At 37.2% G+C, this 10,398-nt stretch overlaps 1 pseudogene; it reads right to left on the bottom strand.

Moving 5' to 3' along the window:
* Positions 1-5,599: 5,599 nt before the first annotated feature.
* On the bottom strand, positions 5,600-6,658 carry LOC126763930 (NADH dehydrogenase [ubiquinone] 1 alpha subcomplex subunit 9, mitochondrial-like; annotated as a pseudogene).
* Positions 6,659-10,398: the final 3,740 nt, after the last annotated feature.

The raw sequence follows: 10,398 nt of genomic DNA on the forward strand, positions 1-10,398 counted from the left end.
AGTATTAATTACTATGAAACAATTAGAAACAAAGTAATGTACTAAAACCAAAAAATATCTACTATATAGAAAACAACTACAAAATGAAAATGTGTTTAAAAAGTATTATTACGATGATAATATATCGCAAAAACAAATTAGCGCTGCGTTCGACCGTTCAGTACGGAGCCGACCGCGCGAGCACGGATGATATGATACGAGACTCTCCCATTGGCTCTCATTTTTCTCTCAAACGCGTTCCCTGATTATTTGACAGCGACGGAGATCAGGGAATTTTTGACAGCTGACTTCAGAAAAGGCGGGATGCCAGAAGTAAACCGCCATAATTTCTTGACGAAATTAGTGTGAAATGAAATTTCATTGAGCTGTGCGAACATATTTTGGCAAAGTAAATGTTTATGTAAATTAATTAATGATTTTGCATTTAAGCGTATATATGTATGCATTTTCAAAGTGTTTAATTTAGTGTTTTGTATAATTTATTAAATATCCAATGTAATATTTTTCAGCTGTGACATCATTGGCAAATGTTATAAAAAATGCGAGTTTTGACAGCTCTCTCTAGAATCAAAGAGTCTCGTATCATATTATCCATGCCGACCGCGCGAGTGATAGCAGAAACAGTGGAGAACGTAGAACGTAGGCCCGACTCAGCTGATACGACCTATCTTACGTGGCATCTCCACAGGATAAAATCTATGTCTTACTAAGTGTCAAATCTATTGCTATTGCCATTGCCAAATCTGTATGTGGGCATTTGTTATCGTAATATAATCATTTGCGCAAAGGCGTAGGGTAGGTAGGTTCGAGCTGATGTAGCGCATGCTTTGAGCACTTGTAAAATTTATTTTATCACATTACGAAATGCCGTCGGGTAGATAGCTGATGTAGCGGACGTTTTGAGCTCTTGAACTCCTTAAATCTTTTATGTGTAAAACAAAATAAGTATAAAGATCCTTTTTTTACAAATGTATTTCTGGGAAAAATAAGAATTCATATTTTTGGACTACTATATAATAATTGTGGCATAAATTTTATATACCAATTAAAATAATAAATTTAAAATGAGAAATGATATTTTGATTTATGCTTGTATAAGTTTATTAAATTTAAGACTTCGCTCATTCCCAACCCGATTTGCATAATTATTCTGTAAATTAACAATATTAAACTAAATATTAATTTTTTGGAAAAATGTTATTTTGAAAATGTACTTTATTTTCATAATATAACACAACACAACCGTCTTAATACTCGCTCTTCTAAATTTCATATTACCGAAATGAAAATGCCGTCGGCATATGTGTAAATGGGATATGTTGGCTCTTCAAAATTTTCATAAACCGCTTTCGCAGCGCAAGGAACGGAAGTCCTCAAAGATAAATAATTTCCCCCGTTTTTTTCACATTTACCACTGTTTCTTCGCTCCTATTGGTCCCACACTAAAAGAATTATTCAATTCGAACCAGTAGATTTCGGAGATTAGCGCGTTCAAACAAACAAACTCTTCAGCTTCATAATATTAGTATAGATTTAAGAAATATAAAATTGCTTATTCAAATAAAATTTATTAAAAAAAACCAAGTGTATTCAACATAAAACAGATATTTTTGTTTTAATTAACACAGTGCTTTCCAATATACTGAGTACAAATTTATTCACATAGTAAATAAGCCAATTCAATATTTCTACACTTTTTTTGATGATGCTTAAATTAAACTGATTGTGAAATAGACCAATATGTATTACCTCCAAGAGTTCGGCAGTGAACTCAATTGCTCAAATGAGGACATTCATCGAGAAATAAATTTGAAAAAATAAAGAAATTCTGATAAACCGTAGCAACCATCTAAAAACGATAATAATTAAGACGAATTATACAAAATTCGGGTGATCGGAGAAGAAAAAAAATTTCTGATAGTTTAGGTGTGGTCCAGAAAGGATGGTTAATGCAGCTTCTAACCACGATCGTTTGTGTTGTGCGGGGAAAGTAATTTAATTTGAAAGGGTAATATAATTTGTATAGAAGTTAAAATTGTGGGAAGTGTCTGACATCAATTGGATATTATTGATGGAACCGTGAGTAAATTGAATAAAATTAGTTGAATTATATTTATATTCTCCTGAAAGGGGTTTTAAATCAGGTAGTATTTTTGAGGTATTGGGGTATATAGTATATGTTTCGATTAGCGATTTACCCTTTTTGATTTTCGTGCCTTTGTAGTAATATCGGTTTTCGCGGGTTCTTACCATCAAAAGATATGGAAGAGTACGGAAGATAGTTTTGCTTGCATCGCTCGTTGTGTGTGTTTGTATATTGCAGAGGAACCCTGCCATGTGGGTAGATTGCCATAGGCCGCGTGAAGGTTCTACCCAGTTTTCCCCTCACACGTACGTATACATGTGATCATACTATACATCTCTGTTGCGCTCACTCAGCCGTGTCATATAAAAAAAGTGTATCTGTCCTGCTCTAATATCCCCAATCGACGGCTGATGCAGGGTTGCATTTTTTGATTCTTACTTTAAAAGTTTCTTAAAATTTAAAAAAAAAATTTTTAATTTTTAAATTTATAATTTTATTATTTTTAATACAAACAATACACAATATATTTAATTAAAATATAATAATTATCATCTGAAAAAAGATTATAATAGACAAATATCTCAAAAAAGATTGAAACAAAATAAAGGTTATTAATACCTGAAAATAAATAATAATTACATTGAATTTGTAATATCTAAAAGAAAAAGAAATATTAATTGTATAAAATGATTATAATATCTGAAAGAAAAATTTATATTATCCGAAAAAATAAAAAGAAAATATTAAATACAAATAGAATTTACTCTGAAAGCAAAGATTAATTAAATAAAAATAGCGATAAAATCTGATATAAAAGAATAATTAAATAAAAATGATAATAAGATCTGAAAGAAAAGTTAAATATTATTGATCATTTAAAATATAGTTAAAACAAACTTTTTTTTTCACATATTATATTGGATTGTGCAGGCCGCCTTAAACGCATAAAATACATACATATGTATGTATGTATTTATTTTTGCGTACTATATTGGACTGCGCAACCAATTTCAAAGTACACACACTTTTTTTCACATACTTACTTAACAATTGATATTTGCTGCATCTGCTATTTCCAATTCAATATGATTTCCAATACTATAAAAACAAATGAAGTAATTATTTGCAAATTAATTTAAAAAAAAATCACATAAAATTCACTTACTTACTTTCTTGTTGTACGAGCACGAATGACATGCGTCTTTCAATCCTTTTTTAATACGCTTTTACTTGCTTGCTTCACTTGTATGTATGTATGTTTGTTTGTAACTTTTTAAGTGGTACTGAAACCTAGAATATTTGAGCGACACTGTAGGAAAGCGATAGTAAGTTTAAGCAGCTCACCAAAAAGATCTAAGTATGTATATAAAAATAGTTTGGGTGACATTTGAATAGCATATTGAGTTGGGCGTCGACAGTTCATAAGATTCAAGGTTGTACCAGGGAACGTATATTTATAAACAGAGAACGTTTTCTTCTAAAATATTTTTCCGTGCTCGCAAAAATCTGCGTCGATATGTATGCACGCTCATACATTTCATATTTATAAATCGTGGTAAAGTTGTTATGGAAGGCACACAACAATTAGTTGGTTGATTGAGTTGGGCTAGAAATTGCCCTTGTCGCTACATACGACACAACTTTTAATACAATTTTGAGGCCAACATCATTTTGAATATTCACTTCGTTGCTTAAACATGAGTTCGGAAGTTGTTGCTTTACTTAGAAGATATTTAATGCTGCTCATTTTAAACTGGAGTATATCCAAATACGTGTTCAACGGGGACGTCGAAAAAATTTATAGACAAATAGTCGTACATAAAGACGATCAAAATTTTCAGCGAATTATTTTCCGAAACTCCCCCAATAGTCCACTACGCGACTACAAGCTAAAAACAGTGATCTTTGGTGTTAACTTTGCTCCATATCTAGCCATGTGAACACTCTACGAATTGACAGAAAAGATAATTTCCTCTGGCAACTGAAGTGTTAAAAACTCAAACGTATGTAGACGGTATTCTGTCTGGAAGTCACACTCTTCCACACGCATATGAATCTTTATCACAAGTAATAAAAGCCCTCAAATCCGCAGGGTTTCCATTAAAAAAGATTACGTGAAATCACCGAAATAAACTCAAAAATATACCTAACGAAAATTTTTTGGACACTAATTTCCTTATATTCGAAAAGGAAGTACAACAAAAACTCTGGGCATCCAATGGAATGCGATATCGGACCAGTTCTCATATACGACTGAGTCCATATCCGCATTATCCGCCATAACAAAAAGACAGATTTTATCCTCTGTGGTAAAACTTTTCGACCCGAAGGATGGCTATCGCCAATTATGATGCAAGCCAAAATCCTGATAAAAGAATTATGGCTAGATGGAACTGACTGGGATGGACAAGTCAAACCTCTTCGTTTAGAAAAATGGTCCCAGTTCGCAAACAATCTGAATGATATATCTGAGATACAAATTCAACGATGGGTAAACTATTCCCACGAACACAAAGTCGAATTACACGTCTTCTGTGACGTCTCTGAGAAGGCATGCTGCGCTCCTCCTTTAAAAACGCTAAGTCTACCACGACTATTTTCCAAATGAGTAGCCATAATGCAAATCATGGTATAAAGGAGTAGGGAAAGTCCCATTCACAATAGAAAAAAGAGCCATTCACAGTCCTTAACCTACCCCTCAAGTGTACGTTCACAATAAAACATTATGGCCACCTCTGGTGAATAAGGGTGGCGAGAGGTCAAAACGGGTTGCAGAAAGCGAAAATGCTATAATATAAAATTATAAATTTATAGTACTATATTTGTACATATCTATAAATACTATTTTCAATTTTTGTTATAGAATGAAGTTTAATGCTGTTATCAAAAGATTTAATTATATCTTCTTGATATAAATAAATATGCTATATATTTTTAAGCGTTGTAGTTAATTTATTCATGGACAAATTGAAAATTATTTTTAATAATGAGTGTACCAAAAGAGATAACTATTGTGGAAAAATTTGGTATTACATATCATAATAATTCGTCTGAACAGTAAAACCCAATTTTTGGTGTAAGATAAATCAAGAGATAATGACAATATCCATGTTTAATTTTAAGTATAAATTTTTGTAATCACAAACTATGTACATACACGTTTTATATGTCAGAATTTAGCTATATGCCCAAATGGAGTGTTTGATTATCCTAACAGATTTACCACATTATTTTTTAGTTCTAAGCTAACTTTTTAAATAAAAAGGATTCTTAAAGAAATTATTTTTTGAATTTGCAATATCTATATAGTAGTAAAAAGTAGTTTAAATTAGCTTACGCAACACTATTTTGCCATGCTCAGTAGAAATACTGGCATAGTATTTAAAAAAATAAATGATTGTTCGAAATATATTCCGTTTGAAATTATTCAAATCGATAATAACTTGTTTGGCCCAATTAAATATGCAACTCAAATTCCTTAATTTTTAATAGCGCTTCATTATTAGGCAAATTACATTTATTTGTTTTTTTAAGTTTAAATATCAACTTCCACACCATTCATAATCGACCATAATTCACTAGATGTTAAGACGAATTGTAATTCGCGTAGATGCAAATGTTTCTTTTTCAAATCGCTGCTTGGTCACCAACGCTGCCAACTTTCATTTGATGCGTGTTGTTTATTATTTGCGTAGTTCTTCACGATGTTCTATCGGTTTTGGTGGAGCTGGTTCCCCCCACTCTTCCAATTCGGCATCATAATATTGCGCAGCACGATATGGCCACAATTCCCATGGTATTTGCTCTTCCATGGAGGCCAATTGTACACCAAAATTCTTCAACCACGGTATGTCGGAGGGAACGACATCGGTAATACATTCGCGATCGATACGTTCCGTATGTAGCTCACCAATAGGTTGTCCAGGACAGATAAGCTCAGTGAACTTGGCTTCCAATAAGAAGGTAGAATCGCAACGCATGTCTTAACGACGGTATCCCCATCATTTTTCATTTTTGCGCATAACACGATGAAACCAGTCAATTAATTCGCTCAACTGGTAACGCTTTGGTCTGCAAGGTGGGTGTTTAGCATATTAGAAAGTATGTAAATTCAATTTTGCTCAAAACCTACACAACAGCTTGATAAAGCTGACCAGCAGTATCGGGATCCTAAGCGCAATTGACAATAGCTCGTACAACATCCGAATGTGCTCACCGGAGTATTTGCTCTTCAAAAAGTTACTTCCACCCTCAACACAAAGCTCATTGGTTTGGAACTAGCGTTTAAAGCAGACAAATAATCAAACGTTCTACACCAGCTTCTTTGCTGATTCTATACAAAAAAATAAAAATTACATGGTAAATCTTTTGAAATAAAGTTTAATTTTAGCCTACCTAGCAATGCGACGTGCTTGTGTAAGGTGCACCTTTGTCTCGAATTCACGACCAACTAAGTTCATAAATACATTTGAGTACTTCACAGCATCGCGTATCGCTTTTACATCTCTTAAATCATAAAATTGGAACAGCACCTGACCCATTACGCAGCAGTATTAACGAGGCCATGTTTAGTTATTCTGTACTTTTATTGGAATAAAATCGTCCAACCCGATTCAAATAACTAAATAAACCATCGTAAACCATTTAACCATGAAATAAAATCAAACAAATAGCCTTGCAAAAACCTTCGTTACGATGGCAGAAATGTAAATATGGCTGTGAATGAGTATAATCTGGACACTTATTTGTTCTTCCAGATTCAAAAAAACAGGCATAAATAAAAACTAAATAAATTGTTCCATCTTTAAGAATATATATTAAAATAAAACGATTTTCCTTTGAAAATATATTAAACATTTATATATAACCAATATTTTTGGGACAACTTTTCCATAAATTTTAAGAAAATAACACAATGCAACCATTTTCCGGTTAAAAGTCTCTTGCAAAAAACTCAACCCCGGACTACACTCGTTTCTACGATGGCAAAACATGTAAATAACCGGATGCAAATGATTTAAACATGACGTATTCCAATTCCGAAGTTGTACTAGCCTGGTTAGAAAAACCACCACATGACTCATTTCTAATCGAACGTATTTAAAACTCAACAAAGATCTTATCAACCTTACCATTGGTAGGGGGAATAAATAAAGCTTATGTCGAGTGAGAAATCTTTCATTCTGCTTCCGGCATCAGCTCATTGATATCATTTACCCTGGTGCGTACAAACTTATCTTTGTTGTTTTTATTTTGAATCCATGCCAATGTAACCACCGAATCGCTCTATGCGTAAATTTGGTTACATTGGCATGGATTTTGCATGAAACACTTAGTACTAAATCCATTCATAGATACGAAAGGTACTATATATTCTTCTTAATTGGCGTAGACGCCGCTTACGCGATTATAGCAGAGTTTGGATATTCCAAGCGAAGCCAGGTTCTTCTCCACTTGGTCCTTCCAACGGAGTGGAGGTCTTCTTCTTACTCTGCTTCCCCCGGCGGGTATTGCGTCGAATACTTTCAGAGTTGGAGTGTTTTCAACACGACCTAGCCAGCGTAGCCGCTGTCTTTTAATTCGCTGAACTATGTCAATGTCGTCATATATCTCGTACAGCTCATCGTTCCATCGAATGCGATATTCGTCGTGGCCAATGCGCAAAGGACCATAAATCTTTCGCAGAATTTTTCTCTCGAAAACTCGTAACGTCGACTTATCGGTTGTTCGGATGTCATCGTCCAAGCCTCTGCACCATATAGCAGGACTGGAATTATGAGCGACTTATAGAGTTTAGCTTTTGTTCGTCGAGAGAGGACTTTACTTTTCAATTGCCTACTCAGTCCGAAGTAGCACCTGTTGGCAAGAGCAATCTTGCGTTGGATTTCCAGGCTGACATTATTGGTGGTGTTAATGCTGGTTCCTAAATAGACGAAATTTTCTACAACTTCAAAGTTGTGACTGTCAACAGTGACGTGAGAGACAGACGACTGTCTGTTTGATGACAGGAGATATTTCGTTTTGCCCTCGTTCACTGCCAGACCCATTTTCTGTGCTTCCTTGTCCAGCCTGGAGAAAGCAGAACTAACGGCGCGGGTGTTGAGGCCGATGATATCAATATCATCACTGTCACTCTTATAAAAGGTGGTACCTTCTCTATTTAGTTCTGCAGCTCGAACTATTTTCTCCAGAAGCAGGTTGAAGAAGTCGCACAATAGGGGGTCGCCTTGTCTGAAACCTCGTTTGGTATTGAACGGCTCGGAGAGGTCCTTCCCGATCCTGACGGAGCTTTTGGTGTTACTCAACGTCAGTTTACACAGCCGCATTAGTTTTGCCGGGATACCAAATTCAGACATCGCAGCATAAAGGCAGCTCCTTTTCGTGCTGTCGAAAGCAGCTTTGAAATCGACGAAGAGGTGGTGTGTGTCGATTCTCCTTTCACGGGTCTTTTCCAGGATTTGGCGTATGGTGAATATCTGGTCGGTTGTTGATTTGCCAGGTCTAAAGCTACACTAACAAGGTCTAAACAGTTTGTTGACGGTGGGCTTTAATCTTTCACACTATACGCTCGATAGAACCTTATATGCGATGTTGAGGAGGCTAATCCCACGGTAGTTGGCGCAGATTGTGGGGTCTCCTTTTTATGGATTGGGCATAGCACACTTAAATTGCAATCGTTGCTCATGCTTTCGTCCGACCATATTTTACAAAGAAACTCACGCATCCTCCTTATCAGTTCTTCGCCGCCGTGTTTGAATAGCTCGGCCGGCAACCCATCGGCCCCCGCCGCTTTGCTGTTCTTCAGGCGGGTAATTGCTATTCGAACTTCTTCATGGTCGGGCAATGGAACGTCTGCTCCATCGTCATCGATTGGGGAATCGGGTTCGCCTTCTCCTGGTGTTGTGCGTTCACTGCCATTCAGCAGGCTGGAGAAGTATTCCCTCCATAATTTAAGTATGCTCTGGGCATCGGTCACTAGATCCCTTTGGGATTTCTACAAGAGTATGCTCCGGTCTTGAAACCTTCTGTAAGCCGCATTTTTTCGTAGAATTTTCGAGTATTACCCCTGTCGGCCAGCTTATCAAGCTCTTCATACTCACGCATTTCGGCCTCTTTATTCTTCTGTCTGCAAATGCGTCTCGCTTCCCTCTTCAGCTCTCGGTATCTATCCCATCCCGCACGTGTTGTGGTCGATTGTAACGTTGCGAAGTAGGCAGTCTGTTTTCTCTCCGCTGCGCCACGGCACTCCTCGTCGTACCAGCTGTTCTTTTGCACTTTCCGAAAACCAATGGTTTCGGTTGCAGCTGTACGTAAGAAGTTTGAAATGCCGTCCCACAGTTCCCTTATACCGAGTTGTTGACAAGTGCTCTCAGAGAGAAGGAGTGTAAGCCGAGTAGCAAATCGTTCGGCTGTCTGTTGTGATTGCAGCTTCTCGACGTCGAACCTTCCTTGTGTTTGTTGGTGTGCGCTTTTTTCTGCACAGAGGCGGGGGCGAATCTTGGCTGCAACAAGATAGTGGTCCGAGTCGATGTTAGGACCTCGGAGCGCACGCACATCTAAAACACTGGAGACGTGTCTTCCGTCTATCACAACATCATCGATCTGGTTGGTGCTTTTCCGATCTGGTGACAGCCAGGTAGCTTGATGAATTTTCTTATGGTGGAATCTAGTACTACAAATAACCATATTTCGGGCCCCGGCAAAGTCAAAGCCTCAACCCATTTGGGAAAGTTTCGTCGTGCAGGCTGAATGTACCGACCGTAGTGCCAAAGATACCTTTTTTGCCCACCCTGGCTTTAAAGTCGCCAAGCACGATTTTGACATCGTGGCGGGGGCAGCTCACATAAGCGCGCTCCAAGCACTCATAGAAGTCATCTTTGGTCACCTCGTCCTTCTCTTCTGTCGGGGCGTGGGCGCAAATTAGCGATATGTTGAAGAACCTCGCTTTGATGCGGATTGTGGCTAGACGTTCATTCACCGGAGTGAATGATAGTACTCGGCGACGGAGTCTCTCTCCCACCATGAATCCAACACCAAACTTGCGCTCCTTTATATGGCCACTGTAGTAAATGTCACAAGGACCTACTGGTCTCTGTCCGTGTCCCGTCCATCGCATTTGTTGGACGGCGGTGATGTCAGCATTTATTTTCGCGAGGACATCAACCTTCCCAATTAAGGGACCGGACATTCCAGGTGCATGCCCTCAAATCGTAGTCCTTATTTCGTTTGCGATGGTCGTCATCAAAAGGGGGGTCTCTCAGCTGAGGCTGTCGTTTAGATTTCATTGGGGGGCTTTTTACGTGGCGAGTCCC

Source organism: Bactrocera neohumeralis, unplaced genomic scaffold (assembly GCF_024586455.1).
Source record: "Bactrocera neohumeralis isolate Rockhampton unplaced genomic scaffold, APGP_CSIRO_Bneo_wtdbg2-racon-allhic-juicebox.fasta_v2 cluster09, whole genome shotgun sequence".
Lineage (NCBI taxonomy): Eukaryota > Metazoa > Arthropoda > Insecta > Diptera > Tephritidae > Bactrocera > Bactrocera neohumeralis.